At 34.1% G+C, this 15311-nt stretch overlaps 1 pseudogene; it reads left to right on the top strand.

The window, feature by feature from the left end:
* The first annotated feature begins 225 nt into the window (after positions 1–225).
* LOC115969436 lies at positions 226–14438 on the top strand (annotated as a pseudogene).
* Positions 14439–15311: the final 873 nt, after the last annotated feature.

Raw genomic sequence — 15311 nt, 5'->3', positions numbered from 1 at the left:
TCAAATTGTGTCCATTTCCTATCCTTTGCATGAACTAAAGTAGGATACAGTGATAACCCTATGATTATTACTGCACCGCTGACTAAAAATGTCTTCAAAGAGGCCAAGCACATAACAAGAACAAGCATCAATGCAGGAGGCAAGCAAAGTATCGTCACCCCAAATGTTCGTCAATTTGAATGACCCATTTGGTGCAAAAATTTCTCACCTGGGGTTGAGTAAAAGATGGTTGGAAATCCTATGGCCCATGTCTCAGGATGCCCAAATGTGCTATACTCACCAATTCTTACTTTACCGAGTAGTTCTTCAAATTGCTTGCCTCAGTTTCCAACTTTCCATCGAAATCACAGAGGAAACCAGCCCGGATAAGAGCTACATCCGCTGATACAGGACATAGTCACCCACCCTCTATTGTGAAAACTAAGAACCCATTTTCTTTGATTTTGGATGTTCCTCAAACTATTTGGAAGCAAACATTGCCGCCATTGAATGATTTTGGGTTTAGTCGGAAGAGCATTTGGGAAGGTGGGGTTGGGTTGTTTCTAATGTCCAGTACTGTCCTCATAGCTCTCAATATGTCTTGGTTGAGGGGGTATCTAATACGGCATAAATTCCAGAAGTATCAGGCTGTGTTTGAGTTTGCTCAAGCTTGTGGTATTAGAACTGGAACACCAGTGAGGATTAGAGGGGTGAATGTTGGTAATGTAATCCGCATTAATCCTTCATTGAAAAGTAATGAAGCAGTTGTTGAGGTGAGTTTGGCACCATAATCTTGTATACACGTCTTTCTTACTTATCAATTTTTTTTTTTCATGTTTCCATCTCAACAATGAAATTCTTGAATGTGATCAAGATTTTGTTGATTTTACTTGGTGTATGTATTTTACTTTAATGTATCGCCTTCTCTTTGTAGGTTGATGATGATAAAACAGTCATACCTCGAAATTCACTTATAGAGGTGAACCAATCGGGTCTTCTCATGGAAACTTTAATTGAAATAACACCTTGCAATCCAATTCCAACACCTTCAGTAGGGCCACTTGACCCAAAATGTTCTGAAGAAGATCTAATTGTATGTGATAGCCAAAAGATAAAGGGAAATCAAGTAGTAAGTTTGTATGCATTGGTTGGGGATATTCACCCGTTTGGGATGTGAAGCGGAGGACATTGGTATTGCCAACCACTATTCACTGGCTAAACGAGTTCTATTTGCTATTGAAGAAGCAAGGCCATTGCTCTCAAAGGTAGGATGTGCATCTCTTGGTTTATATGTTTAACTGAAAATAGTTATCGACTGCTTTGTTGAACTAGATAACGGTATTACTATTGCAAATGCCAAGCAAGTTTATGGAAAAATGAAGAATTTGTTAGTAAAGATATAGAATGTAGTAGCTACATACTTTCCTATTAAGCTACCCTATTTGATTTATTAAGATAGGACGAGTGTCTATTTGCAAGAAATTGTTGAGGCATCTGTTTACAAGGGAAAAGTGCAAACCAAATTAATGTGCCTAATCTAAAGAATTTAACAGAGCATTGCCCTTTAGCATAGGAAACAGATTACATCCTTAAACATATCTAAAGAGATGTGGCAGTGGGGCAGTCCTTAAAGATTATGGATGAAGCTTTTTGATATATGAAAAGTGGATTTATTGCAAAACTTAAAAGAGTTCAATTCTTAAATTGAATACATGTGGAGTGGAGTGAGAGTAGCTTTAGAAATTGCCATATAAACATCAAATCAGTTAAATATCATGGAGATAGAAGTGAGCATTAAACAAACTGAAAATCTAGTGTATAAGTTACATAGTTAAGGAAGTTACATCTCAAGTTTGCAGTATTGGCCCTTAAAAACTTGATTTCTTTAAGAACTTTGCTGTTGTCCAATTATTTTCTCAATTTAAGACAATCCTTGAGGAATTCACCCATTTTATATTCTTGTAGTCCTCTTCAAGATCAAATTTTCAAAATTGTTTAGGAGGGTTATTGTCCTCAGGGAATTGACAAAGTGTGTAAATGAGATAAACATCCTAGTCTGCCATCTGCGTCTAAGTTTGACAAGTCCACTAGCAAGAATTATCTTCTTGAGCATTGTGTGTTAGACTCTTAAAGAAATTAGGTGTAAGACGTATTGTGAGTGGGAACTTCTGACATCTTTGGCTTTGGCTTTAATGGCCTGTTTGGATGTTTAAAAAAGGAGGGGGAGTAGAGTAGAGGGAGGGAGAGTAATTCAATTACCTTGTTTGGAAGTTTTTTAAGGAAGGAGGTGGAGGGGTTTGGAGGGGTTTCAACTACTTCTAACCCCTCATTTTTAATTCCCCAAATTGGAGAGATTTGGAGGGAGAGTAGAGTACATAAATTATTGACCAAGTAAGTTACCTAATTTACCCTTATTATATTAACAAAATTACAATGTTTTGTAACGTCAAAAATAAAATCTGTAACCCACAAATTTCTCTCAAGCTCAGCTCTCTTAGCTTACGCTAGCTCTCTCTCTCTCTCACGACTTCTTCACTCTTGGACTGTCTTTCACTCTTCTCTCTCTCGCCTAGCATTCTCTCACAAAGGTAAACTTTGTTTTAATTTCTGTTTCATGGGTTTCTTTTAAGTTGAATCAAATAACTATGTTCTTAAAATTGTGATTCTATTGGGTAATTTCTTATTAATTGTGATTTTATGGGGTAATAACATGTTATTTGTGGGTGAGTTTCAGATCTGAGGGCTTTTTTTCTTAAATTTAAAGTTTCAAAGTATTGCTCATAACGTGTTTGATAAAGTGCTTGAGTGAGTCTAGATTGTGAACTTGCATAAATTTGTATATTGTGGCTATATATGGATCTGTGTTTCTTGTTTATTTTTATTGGGTAATTTCTTGTTTTTTGTAAATGGGTTTCTGATTTGGGTAATTTCTTATTTTTTTTTGTGAATGGGTTTCTGATTTGGCTCCTCCTAAGCCCCAACCAAAATGGTACTCTCTCAGCTTTGTGATGTTCAAGTTTGAACTGGAAAATGGATCTGATTTATGTTTTTAGGCATTTGGGTTTTGAGAAAACTATTAGCTTTTAGCTTGAAATCGTGTTTGCTTTCATTTTTCCCTGTTATTTGGTTGCTGAGAAAATAATAAAGGAGAATTTTTGTTTGTTTGTTTGTTGTTTATATGATGTTATTATGCTTACCCATATGCTGGTTTAGCTTGAATCTAATGATTTTTTCCTGTTTGGATATTATTATATAATTTTTTTGAAAATATTTGATTTGAAATCAGCTTAAGCAAACCAATTGAAACATATGGTTTAAGTAGCTTAGAGGCTTTGAATCCTATTAAAGATTTTCTGGGTTGTTTATATTGTGTTGGAATTTTTAATTGCTGAAGTAATATTAAAAGAAAATAGCTCAATCCTGTTTGAACAATAGTATTATAGATGATTGTCTTCTTTTTACCCAGAAGACAATGGTTTAAGGTTTATGTGTTTTGATGTGTTGTGATAGTGTGTATTGGAGTATAGGGTGGTTCTGTTTGTAATGGTATGGAGATCCTATAATCTTGGTCATGCTATGTTGGGTGGTAACTAAAGTTGTGATTCCAATTGGGTTGATATGAATAGGTTTAACTGATTTTTTTGGGATGTGTACATTTTGCTTTTGAAAATGTCGATGCAACTTAAGAGTGGTAGTACTTGTGCACTGCTTTATGGGTCTACTTTGTAGTTTGATATCCTAGGCTGTTGTTTTATTGTCCTATTTTTGTGAATGCATGTGTTGCAGTGGCGGATATTTTACATTGGTCCAAAAGGAAAAGTTTATCATGAAAACATGCATTAATGTACAAGAAGATGGACTGCTCTGATTGATTCCTTTTGATTTTTGCATGCAGGGTGTTGTTGATCGTGTTTGTCTCGGTCTCATTCCAACAAGTGAGGGTAGCTGGGTCACTGCTATAAGGGCATTAAGGTAACTGCTAATACTCTGTATATGGTTCCATTCAATCACTTGTTTTTTTGTTTTGTTTTGCGGTCCAAAATGTCTTCAGCTTCCAAGAAATGTTTAAGATTGCATTACTTCCAATTTTTGTTATTTACCTTTCAAAATGTTTAAAATTTCTAAGTATCCTTTCATTGCAATGTTTCATGTTGCTGTTTTGTTTTGTAGTTTGAAACATCTCAAATGTCCAGGAAATGTTTCAAATTTTGAACAACCTCAGTGTTAAAACTTCCATTCCTGGTTTAGGTTTTGTTTCCAAATATACTTTAATTTCCACAAGATTCTTTCTTATCCAAGGCATGTGGACTAGAATTTTAAAGTTTCAAAGAGTTACTCACAATGTGGTCACAATCTGACAGTTCGGTAGTTTTTACAATCTCCAGGACACTAGATTTAGCATCTTAGTAGATTGAATTCTTTTATGTCATTGTACTGGTTGTAACTCTTCTTATTTCATTTTTTGGCTAATTGGTTGTAAAGCTAAATTGTCTGTTTGTGTGTTGAATTCTAACTAATTGGAGTTTTTATGAATGTTGGTTAGCTATCTTTTGTGCAATTTTGATTATGTCATTCGCTTTTTGGCTTTAATTAATGTCGGTAGCTGGGAAGGGTTAGTATATTAATCGCAGTTTCTACTGTAGCAATGATGTTCATTAAGTTATATTATGGTGATACTTTTATTTGTCTTGTAAAGTTGTTGATGCTGGCTATGAAGCTGTTTCTTTTATTTGATTTTAGTTTTACTCATTACTATAACCATGAAGTGGCATTTCACTAGCAAGCCAAATACTTTCTAAGTTTTATATTCTTATATAATAGATTACACAAAACACACTGAATTGTAATAGCTTAGTGAATTTATGCATATCATGGATTGTAATAGCTTTGCTGTCATGGGATAATTTTATTAGATGGATAGACAAGAGAATAAAAGGAGACGTGTATTGCAAATTTGGGAATGGAGACGTGGATTATGGGATTGGAATGGAGACGTCAAATGGCAATTGTTTATGTAGTTTGTCTTGTTGCCTATTGGTTAATACTTCAAAGGAGGCCTCAAAGGAGACAAGTAACTTACTCAATTAGTAGTTTGAGTTTAGAAAGACGAAGTGTTCGCGATGAACTAATGAGAGAGATAATTGAAAATAAAAAGTGTTGTGATATTATACGCATGGGGCCTGGAGCTTTTTTAGATTTGTGTGACATGCTACGTAAAGAAGGTGGCCAACCAACACAACGAGCAATGATTGAAGAACAAGTTGCCAAATTTCTTTACATATTATCACATGGTGTAAAGCATCGGGAAATATCTTTCTTTTTTTTTTTTTTTTTTTTTTTTTTTTTTTTTTTTTTTTTTTTTTTCGTTGCTCTGGTGAGACTATAAACCGTCATTTCCATCAAGTATTAAGATCTATGATACAACTAGAAGAGAAGTTTTTGAAAAAACCTAATGGATCTCAAACTTTAGTAGAAATACTCAACAGTTCTAGGTTCTTCCCATATTTTAAGGTAAAAAAAAAAAAAAAACATTATTATACTCTAATAGCTTAATTGTGGTATATATAAAGATTTTAATATATAGAAGTAAGTACTCAACAATTTTAGTTCTTCCCATGTCTGGATTGCATTAGGGCAATTAATGGAACGCACATTCAGGCAAAAGTTCCTATTGAAGATGCACCAAGATATCATGGTAGAAAGGACTATCCAACACAAAATGTGCTAGCGGCATGTACATTTGATTTAAAATTTACATATGTTTTGCCTGGATGGGAAGGAATTGCATCAGACTCAAGAATTTTTAAAAATGCATTAATTTGACGCAATAAGCTAAAAGTCCCCCAAGGTAATTTTGTTAGAAAAAAAAAGAAATATATATATTTTGTTAGAAAAAAAAAAGAAATATATATATATATATATATATAGCCATTAGTGTATAACAACATAATGAAGCATGTCATTCCTATAGGTAAATATTACCTTGTTGATGCTGGATTCATGTTGAGGAGCACACTTCTTGCACCTTATAGAGGAGTTCGTTATCACTTAAAAGAGTATTCAAGAAATCCACCACAAAATCCTAAAGAGTTATTCAACCTTCAACATGCATCCTTACGCAATGTGATTGAAAGAGCATTTGGAGTCTTGAAGAAAAGATTTCCTATAATAGCAAGCTCAAATGAGCCGTCTTACGGAGTTCCAACCCAGAAAAAAGTCCTTTTGATTTTTATAATTCTTTATGTTTATGCAATGTTTCGGCACTATACGAGGTTCATGGAGACCGTCCTTCTCAAAAATAGGGAGGGCGGAGTGCTACATGAATTCTCCTATAGCTGGCTGAAGGGGGTGACCCTAAAACCCATCATTCCTACGTCACTCAAGAAAGAAGACGGGGGACTCCAAGCATAACTCTCTAACAAGGTAATCAACTAGAAATCTATTTTCCCATTCATTTCTTGGTTGGACCAACCCAACCGGCGATTTCCAACAAGTCTTTCTTCATTTTTAGAGCAAGAAGCGGAACTACAGGGATGAAATCAAAAGTGTTTCTTACGATTACGCCCAACAGCCCACTTGAGCAATTTGAAATAATCCCATTGATTCCTTTTAATATAGGAGACTTGTATTTCTCATTCACAAATCCCTCTTTGTTTATGCTGCTAACCCTCAGTTTGGTCCTACTTCTGGTTCATTTGGTTACTAAAAATGGAGGAGGAAACTCAGTACCAAATGATTGGCAATCCTTGGTAGAGCTTATTTATGATTTCGTGCCGAACCTGGTAAACGAACAAATAGGTGGTCTTTCCATAAATGTGAAACAAAAGTATTTCCCTTGCATCTCGGTCACTTTTACTTTTTTGTTATTTCGTAATCCCCAGGGTATGATACCTTATAGCTTCACAGTTACAAGTCATTTTCTCATTACTTTGGGTCTCTCATTTTCTATTTTTATTGGCATTACTATAGTGGGATTTCAAAGAAATGGGCTTCATTTTTTAAGCTTCTCATTACCCGCAGGAGTCCCACTGCCGTTAGCACCTTTTTTAGTACTCCTTCAGCTAATCCCTCATTGTTTTCGCACATTAAGCTTAGGAATACGTTTATTTGCTAATATGATGGCCGGTCATAGTTTAGTAAAGATTTTAAGTGGGTCCGCTTGGACAAAATAATTTTAGCATGTTGCATTTTGCATAATTACTTGATTGGTGCAGATCCGGATGATAGAATTCTTCATGAGGTGGATGAAGAAATTTTAAACAATCCTAAACCCCATGAACAGCTTGGTGCGCAAAGAGAGAGAAATAATGATGATGCTATCCAAGGAGAGATTTTAAGAAACTTAATAGCAACTGATATATGGAGGGATTATACATCCAACCCAACTTGATGTTATTCTAAATTTAATAATTGTAGACAAATGCTTCTAGTGGATTTAGAACTATGTCTTTGTTTTAATGGGCTGATTCTGATTAGAATTGTTTTATTATTTAATTTTCTTTTTATGGACTTATCATTTTGTATATGATACATTTAATTTGTTTGGGATAAACTATTGAATGAGTTTTGATTGTGACTTGAGAACATGTTTCTTCCTGTGAGGTTTGTGTGAGACTTTCCTCTTTAGTATGCAAAATGAATTATTCCTCTATATTGTGTTAGAGCAGCACTACCACAGCAAGTTCAAGTTTTTTTAGTATAATTTTAATAAACTTCATTCACTATGATAGTGGCAATTTGCAGTTAATCTTTCTTTTTCTATTGTTTTACATTATGTCTTTGTCCTTTAAGTTGCGTTGGCAACCTTTTGCTTTCGACTTGCTTGCATTTGCCTACTTAGTTGTGTTGGTAAAATGAGCTTTTATTATTTCAACCATGGATAATGTGCAAATATATTTATTTGCTCAAATATTTTTTTATAGGTTCAAATATGTTAGAAAAAAAGGACTATTGATGATGTGGTTAAGAATGATAAAGAATATCGGACAGTTGTTATGGATGATGCACTTATTGATGCACTCTTGCATCAACATCTAGGTAACAGAAATGGTTCAGTCTTCACCACACATGCCTATGACAATATTGTGAAGGAATTGCAAGAAAAATTTGAAAAACCAATAGACAAGCAAAAAGTGAAAAATCGCATCAAAACCATCAAGTATAATTGGTCAGACTGCTATGATGTGTTTAAGAATGGATTAAGTGGTTTTGTTTGGAGTCCAATCACCAAAATGTGAAGTGCTAAATCGGAAGTTTGGGAAAGTCTAATCCAGGTTTGGCACTTATACTCTAGGAGTTCATATTGTTTCTTGTGGTAAATTTTACAGGCTGCTACATAGATGAGGTCCCTTCTATTCTAATCTTATGTTAAGCTTCCTCTTTACCTATTATAAAATAATTGTGAAGGAAGTTTTTGTTAGTGACTGTCCTCTGTCCAATGCTAGACTTTGTTCTTCATACTAAGTGTGGACTAGCATTACATTATTGTGAGTTTGTTATGGTATTGGCTTAATGATGGTGATGCATCTGGTTTGGATATAGTGATGTATTAAGTGTAACTTTGTAAACTGAAAATTATGTACATAAAAGTTCAAGGCAATTTAATCAAGAATTATCCAAGAAATATGAGCGGTTACATCTTGGCACCTTTGATATTGTGACTTTTGCTTTGTGTGTAATAGGCTATATATATATATATATATGTTACTTTGTAGAAAGATATTTCTAAGGATTAATAGAATTAATAGCTTTGTGTATAATGGGTTTATTTTGTTGTCATTTTTTAACAGGCTAAACCTAAAGCAGAAGAGCTTAAGAACAAACCAATTCCAAACTACGACAAATTGGTTGAGCTTTATGGAAAAGATAGACCAACTGGGGAACAATCTGAAATTGCATCGGAGATGAGGCAACGGTGGGCTACTTCAACCGGAGAGGGCTCTATGGAGAACATTGAAGATATTGATCATTTAGTTGCTCAAAATGAAGTTACTTTGGAGAGCTGTGATAATGTGGGTGATAATAATGTGCGTGAAGCCTCCTCAAAAGCCAAAAAGAAAAAAACATCAAAAAATGAGGACATGGAACAAATTATGGGAGCAATTCAGGATGTTGCTTTAGCAATGAGAGAAGGAAATTCAGCACTTAGAGAAGGAAATTTAATTTTTGAGAGGAGCTTGGCACGTCTTCCCATTCCTGAGCAAGACATGTTCCATCTCTTGGATGAGATAGGAATTGATTCTAGATTGCGAATGAGGGCTTATCTCTATCTTATTAAGAATCCAGATATGTTGAGAGCTTTTATTGGCTATCTAGTGGAGAAGCGCAAGGAGCTATTGTTCACAATGATGTCTAATCCTTAAATTTCTCTAACAGTTAGACAAGTAAATGTTCCAAGACAATTTTAGCTTCTAAAACCCTTTTCAATTGATCATTGAAAGGTAAACTCTTGGGATTAATTTTTCTTTGGCACTAGCTTGTGTTTATTTTTAGTTTTGTTCTCTGAAACAAGTCTGTTAGTAGTTACAGATAAGGTCATAGCTCATTGTAACACTATCCTTTTTCCAATGGCTTGAAAACTTTGTCTTCTTACATCCATTTTTATGCTTTTCACTTCTTAGTTGTCTGGCATGATACAATGTCGTTGACTTCACGAGTTGACTTCTTAGGTCTTGTGTTATGTCCCTGGTTGTTCAATACTGTTTACTAGTATAGGTGCCTTAGTTGGGGTAGTGGTGATGGGATCCATGAAAGCTGTGTGACAAAATCTTTCATTCTTGTGATATGATCATATGAGGCATTTGATTCAAAAATTGGCTATAATGCCAATGCTACTGTAGCCTGTGGGTCATACTATGCTCCTCCCATGTGGCTTTGTTGAAATTGAACTTTACAATGGTCTCAGACATCTTTGTTATGTGATATAGAATGAAGAAAAGAAATATGATGGTATGGTCAATGATGATTAATACGTATTAGATTTATTTATATAGAATTCCAAGGGACAAACTTGTGTTCGTGGAACCCACTATTCCATTTCCTCATGTTGTGGAGGTCTTATAAGACTAGTTGTTTATACTTTTTTTTTCTCAAATAATGTTCAGTGATAATGAAGTTTAGACTATAAAAGTATTTCAGGTTAATATAGACAATTTCATCATCTAAATTTTTTTTATCCTTGTGCACATTGAAAACTTTTTTGTATTTATCAAGCTAAACAACAATGGAAGAATGAAAGTGAAAGAATAGAAGGAAGAAAGCTAGAGAATTTTGAGTAAACTTGTATTTCAGCCCCTGGTTTAATCTTGTTTGTAAATGATTAGGCTCTCTTTTTTGGCCTGGTTTGGACTTGCCTTAGTTGTTGGACCACTTGAATCTTGATATTTTTTATTGAAAGTTTTAGACCTTGTTCTATTAAAAAAAAAAAAAAAACTACATTTTTTTCTTATTTTAATTATTATCAATTAAGGATGGTTTTTTTTTAGTATAATAAAAAAGCAGAAAAAATATTTAATCATAGACCAATGTTGATTATTTAATTCACATTAAAAAAAATTATCAAAAAAAAAATTGCATGCTATAGTCATAATTATTTAATCTAACAAATTAATCATAGACCAATGTTGCAAGTTCATTTTCAAATAGGGGTAAATTTGTCTATTTAAATAATTTCCTCCTCTCCCTCCTAATTTTTAAAACATTCAAACAAGAAAAATGACTAATTACTCCCTTCTCCTTTACTAATTTTAAAAACATCCAAATAAGATGGAGGATAACCATTACCCTTTACTCTCCTTCCTTCTACTCCCCTCTACTCTCCTCCCTCTCTAAACTTCCAAACAGGCCATAAGTGAACATATAATGCCTTCATTGTTCTATAGTTATGCTATTTACGGGAAGCATTTGGACATTTTCCACAGTTAGTTATTGCAGTAAAAGTAATTAAATCAGATGGGTGAGAGTTAATTAAAAAGTTGCTTAATGGGGCTGTGATCCTTCAAGGAATCTCACTTGGAGAAATGTCTGTGTTATGTTGAAGAAGTTGGTAGATCTTTCACAACTCTAGATATATTGACACGTTTCCAGCATACCTGATCCTCGCATATTGAGTTATATTATCTGTAACTGTTGTTGTGTCTATTTGTTTGTCATAGAGAACCACATCATGGCAAGTAAGATAACTGTGTTTCATCATTCATGTTAAAACTAAAATGGTGAACTGTTCTAGTTTACCCTAGCTTTTTTTAGGGACATGGTAGCAGTGCCTGATGTATTGCACTAGGATTCATGACAAGTTGGCAACTTCAACAATATTTAGAAAATTCGTTAGGCAGGAGAAATTGGAGTTAGTGTGTCTGTGTTATGTCATGTGCATGCATCTATATAACTAAGAAAGATCATTTGTGTAATCAGCATTAATGTATTCTTAATTTTATTGTAGTTATGTCTCAGATCAAAGCCCTGGCTGAAGATGTTCAACCTTTGCTGGCTAAAGTTTGTGATAGTGGTTTGCTATAGGATGTTGATAAATTAACCAGAAGCCTTACAAAATCCTGTGAGGAATTGAGGTGAATTGTCCAACCTTTTATTTTATGTATTGTTAGAGATATATTAGCTCATTAGCATACGCCCAAGCCTAATTCTACTTTGTGTGCAAGCCAAGTCTCCTACTTGTACTAGAAGTCTATTAGTCTAGGGTTTAGTCTACTATATATACACATGTTATGATTCATTGTAACACAGGATTTGTACTACACTCTAATATATTATTAATGTAGCCCTTTAAGGTTTCCTCCGTGGATGTAGGCCGTTAGGCTGAACCACGTAACCCTCGTGTGTTATTGTGTTTTATACTTTATGCTTTCGCTTCCGCATCTATACTAGCATATTCAACATGGTGTATCAATGCTAATATTTAACATGGTATCAGAGCCACCTTCTTGAGGCCATGGTTTTCTTGTTGTTTTTTTTTTCGCTGCGTTCATCTTCTTTGGCTTCCTACTGCTGCCGTCAAAACTCTTCGGTATAGTCAAGCCACCGTTAGAAGTCGCATCAACACTGCAAGACCATTGCCTTCCTCAAACTACCGTCACAGAGCCAAACTTCATTCAAGGGATCTTCTCAACCTTATCAAATCTCAAAATTTCATCAAGCTTCCATCTTGAGTTTGAGAGGGGGTGTTAGAGATATATTAACCCATTAGCATAGGTCCAAGCCTAATTCTACTTTGTGTGCAAGCCAAGTCTCCTACTTGTACTAGAAGTCTATTAGTCTCAGTGGCGACTCCAGGAATTTTGTCTAGGGTGTTCCTATTCTACTTTGAAAAAATTTCGGGTCATTTCAGGTGTTTCGGTAAATACTAGCCGAAATTCAAGATTTGGCCGGCATGAAGTTTGTGCTTAAAAAAAAAAAAAGTTCTTAAAACCAAAACAAATTTGCATTCTGTACACCGAAAAACCTCAAAGGAAAAAAAATTGAAAAGAAAAGAAATGAACAAAGGTACCTATACAATAAACTATAAGTTCATTTAAAATATTAATAAAATTATTAATTATTATTGTTTAGTTGTTTCATTAATTTGTTTGTCTTTTATAAACTATAATTTATTATATTGTTGTTTCATTAATTATAAAATTATAAATTGTTGTTTAGCCTAACATAATTTAATTTATTTGTCTTTTATAATTTATTGGTTAATTATACTACTTTAATTATTGTTGTTTAGTACAACAATAAACTATATTGCTTTAATTTGTTTGTCATTAATTATATTACTTTAATTTGTTATATTGTTTAGTCCCATGTGCACATTACACTAAAAGCACTAAAATAGCCACCGATGTGCACATTATTTACACATCCCATGACCATGTGTAGCACAATAATTAAATCACTAAAATTGTGTAATGTGCACTTGTGCAACCCTGCCCCATCCCATGTGCCCATCCACCTGCCCTGCCAATCAGAAATTTTACAAATAACGCATAAGGCATTACACTAAAAGATAATTAATATTTCACCAACCAACACACTACACACACCAACACCAACAGATGACAAAGCCAAATTCAATTTTCAAAAAGTCAAAAACAGACAAAATTTAATAAAGCTAAAGACTAAAGTTCAGCCAATCAAAAAAGAGAGATAGTTACTGAGTTGGTCTTATTAAAGAAGAGAGAGAGAGAGAGAGAGTCATTTAATAATTTTTTTCATTTCAGATAGAGAGAGTCAGAGAAAGAGTGAGAGACTAAGAGAGAAAAAGAGAGAGACTCAGAGAAGTTAGCTTAGAAAAAAAATGAAAGAGGGTCGAAGGGAGCATCGGAGCAGCGGCAGCAGCCGAGCAGCGAGCAGGGAGGCGGGAGGCCTGAACTGGACTGGGCACGAGCGGATGAGCTGGCGGGCGAGTGATCTGCCGATCTGGCACTGGCGATCTTTGTCCTCCGATCTGATGAGCGATGATGAGCGATGTTGGCTACTTGGCTTGTATGAGCCTCAACAAGCGGCGTTGCTCAATGCTCTGTGACCTCTGTCTATCTTTAGGTTAGGGTTAGCTTAGTGATTTCATTTATTTTTATAAAGCCTTTAGTTTGAATCTGTGGGTTTGTCATTTTTTTTTAAGGCGCTGCGCTGCTCTTTTTTTTTTTTTTTTTTTGGTGGGAATCTTTGGCCTGGGGGTTTTCTATATCTTGGGCACTTGGGCTTGCCGTGGGCTTGCCTCTGTACAATTTTTTTTTTTTTGGGTTTTTTTTTTTTTCTTGAAAAAGTAGAATCAATTAATTTTTTTAATTTGAGGGTGTTCCTAGTATAGAACAAATATAAATTTTTTTTTATTATATATAATTTTTTTTTCAGGTCAGGGTGTTCCTGACCTGTACGTGGCGTCGCCACTGATTAATCTAGGGTTTAGTCTACTATATATACACACATGTTATGATTCATTGTAACACAGGATTTGTACTACACTCTAATATATTATTAATGTAGCCCTTTAAGGTTTCCTTCGTGGATGTAGGCTGTTAGGCTGAACCACGTAACCCTCGTGTATTATTGTGTTTTATACTTTATGCTTTTGCTTCCGCATCTATACTAGCATATTCAACATGGTGTATCAATGCTAATATCTAATGGGCTAATATATCTCTAACATGTATAAATTTGGACATAAATATTAATTGATAGGTATTGACATCTTGTATCACATGGTTACCGTTTTAGTAGATTCCAACTAATTTCTATTTAGGTGAGATCCTAAATTGACAAACTGCCTAAAATCTTTGCTGATTTTAAGTCGTGAGCTGTGTTTATTTATTTATTAATTTTTCCCCTTCTCTATACATTTCCATTTCTCGGTCCAACCACCATGGCAGAATATATGCTCTGATATTCAGGGATTTACGGGTGATGAGGCTACAAAACAGAATTTGAAAGCACTTGTCAGGTCCCTTTGCAGGCTAATGTAAAGACAAATGAAAGTTGGAAATAGGGAAACAGATTACGACAGTTAATTAGATGGTTAAAAATGGTGTTCTTCTTCCATTGTCATGTTAGGGAGAAACTAAGGTTTGTCCTGTTTAGGATTTTTTTTTTTTTTGGTTGCACTTGCATAGAAAGGCTTTGATGCTAGAGGTACAAGTTGCATACTTTTATCTGGTTTAAATGTGAATTCTGGTCAAAGTATGCAGTCTCAGCATTTAACTTGGAGGTTCCGTCCGTTTATTGCAAAGGGTTTTATTGCAACATCAAACATATGATCATGGATAAATTTCTCATATCGGGTTGTCTCCTTACCTTTAATTTTTAAAATTTGAGTTTGCAGATGCAGCTGAGGAAAAAGAATGCCTAGATTAGCTCGTGACATTTGGAATTTGTAACTGATGCTTTACAATCTAATGGGACTGAATTACACTCCCTTTTATTAAGTTCTTTGTTTCTTCACTTCTTGTCATTTTACCCTAGTTGTCTAGTAACTTATAAGTTATAACTAGACAACAGTTGTTGCTATTCAGCCAATATTAAATGAATTTATAAGATTATTTTTATTAACTTTATTTAAGAAATAATTTTTAGTTGGAATAATAATATTAGATTTACAGTATGACATTATTTCCCATGTTTAGTTGTTTTGACAAAAATTGACACAAAAACTATATATATATATATATATATAAATATATATATTTGTGAATTCATGGGTTGTGTCAAGTGGCGTATTCCGTGAAGTTATTTTTATTTAAGCTTTTACTTCAAAGAGTTTGCATTTATATCAAATTATTAGTTCATTGAATCAGCTAATAGAGTATATGTATATACCAATTATCTATAGTTGTGCATTA

Source organism: Quercus lobata, chromosome 2 (assembly GCF_001633185.2).
Source record: "Quercus lobata isolate SW786 chromosome 2, ValleyOak3.0 Primary Assembly, whole genome shotgun sequence".
Taxonomy (NCBI): Eukaryota; Viridiplantae; Streptophyta; class Magnoliopsida; order Fagales; family Fagaceae; genus Quercus; species Quercus lobata.
The sequence above is the reverse complement of the archived record's forward strand: the minus strand, read 5'-3'. Positions and strand labels throughout refer to the sequence as shown.